At 41.0% G+C, this 1,694-nt stretch overlaps 1 protein-coding gene across 1 annotated transcript in view; it reads left to right on the forward strand.

The window, feature by feature from the left end:
* Positions 1–1,222: 1,222 nt before the first annotated feature.
* Positions 1,223–1,694, forward strand: part of LOC128247002 (zinc finger protein 271-like) — a 16,637-nt gene continuing 16,165 nt past the window's right edge. Inside the window, exon 1 of the mRNA XM_052977485.1 lies at positions 1,223–1,556. The gene's annotated coding sequence lies outside the window, so the exon portion shown is untranslated. The remainder of the gene's footprint in view (positions 1,557–1,694) is intronic.

Genomic DNA, 1,694 nt, shown 5'->3' on the forward strand with positions numbered 1-1,694 from the left:
TAATGGAGAAAGACTGTATGTGGCAGATGTCCAGAAGCAGTAACCTCGAAGAACATGCAAGAAATAGATTTTCTTGAATACCCAGGAAGTTCAGTACAGGTTGTACATAGTTTCTGCTACCTGTGTCCCCTAATTAGCAGTGGAAAGGGATGTTCTGAAAGTATGGTCGCTAGAATATGTTTAGGATGTAGAAAGTTCAGAGAAGTATTAACCCTGTTGGCAACAAAACATCTCTTTTTTTTTTCAAATTGAGCAGGAGATTGTATGATGCTTGTGTACATACTTCAATGCAGCATGGTAGTGAGACATGTGGTGTGAATGTAGTGTAGTTGGGATGTCAGGAATGGAACAAAGCTTGTATGCTCCATTAGATGTGCAACATCAGTTTGTGAACGTGTGTGTGTGTATGTATGTATGCTGCCTTCTACCAAACTCTCATTACCTTAAATATCACCTTTACTCCCACTCACAGCACCTCCCTTAAATTATATCTTTTGCCACCCACAACTCCTCCTTTTACTTTTCTCTCGCTATCCACCCTTACCACTTGCCTCATTTTCCCCCACTCCCCTCTTTTCTTCTTCTCCACCACCCCATCTCCATTGAATATAGTTTCATGACATTTACAATACGACCTTCCTCTTTTGAGGATCGATAAATTAAGTACTAGTTGCATACTGGGGTCGATGTAATCGACTAGCCCTCCTCTCCAAAAATTTCAGGGCCTTGTGCCTAGAGTGGAAAAAAAATATTTGGACATAGGCGCAGGAGTGGCTGTGTGGTAAGTAGCTTGCTTACCAACCATATGGTTCCGGGTTCATTCCCACTGCGTGGCACCTTGGGCAAGTGTCTTCTTCTATAGCCTTGGGCCGACCAAAGCTTTGTGAGAGGATTTGGTAGCCGGAAACTGAAAGAAGCCCGTCGTATACATGTATATATATGTATGTGTGTATATGTTTGTGTTTGTCCCCCCAACATCGCTTGACAACCGATGCTGGTGTGTTTACGTCTCCGTAACTTAGCGGTTCGGCAAAAGTGACCGATAGAATAAGTACTAGGCTTACAAAGAATAATTCCTGAGGTCGATTTGCTCTACTAAAGGCGGTGCTCCAGTATGGCCGCAGTCAAATGACTGAAACAAGTAAAAAAGTAGAGAAAGAAGGGAAATAACTCGATGTTTCTAGATTTCGTGTTCAAGTAATAATGACAAAGCGGAAGTGATATGATTGATTCTATACAAAGAACTGGCCTCTAATCACTAGAGAGTGCTATTAAGTCTCCTGTCGGTGACCGTGGGGTCTCTTTCCATTTCACCTCCAATCCTTAAACTGTTTAATATTGTCTTATTTATACAATAGTTGACAAAGGGGTTACGGTGGAGACGACCGGTTAGAAGGAAGTGGACGCTAGGACGAGACAGATTGTGAGGAAGAACAAAGAGATGAGAGGCTGAAAACGAAATACAGGAATTTAGAGTGGAATCCTAGAAGACCTTTCCCCAGCACTGAACATTAATGATTGATTTCATTGATCCATTGATTGGACTAAATTCTCAGGTAAGGTATTCTTGTTCTTTCTGATACGCTATAAAACAATAAAGTCAGGGGACTAATTCAATTTCGCACCTCTCCTTGAAAAATGCATTTAGATGTCGGAGATTACGAATATGAATAAACAAAAAAAAAAAAAAAAAA

Source organism: Octopus bimaculoides, chromosome 28 (genome assembly GCF_001194135.2).
Source record: "Octopus bimaculoides isolate UCB-OBI-ISO-001 chromosome 28, ASM119413v2, whole genome shotgun sequence".
Lineage (NCBI taxonomy): Eukaryota > Metazoa > Mollusca > Cephalopoda > Octopoda > Octopodidae > Octopus > Octopus bimaculoides.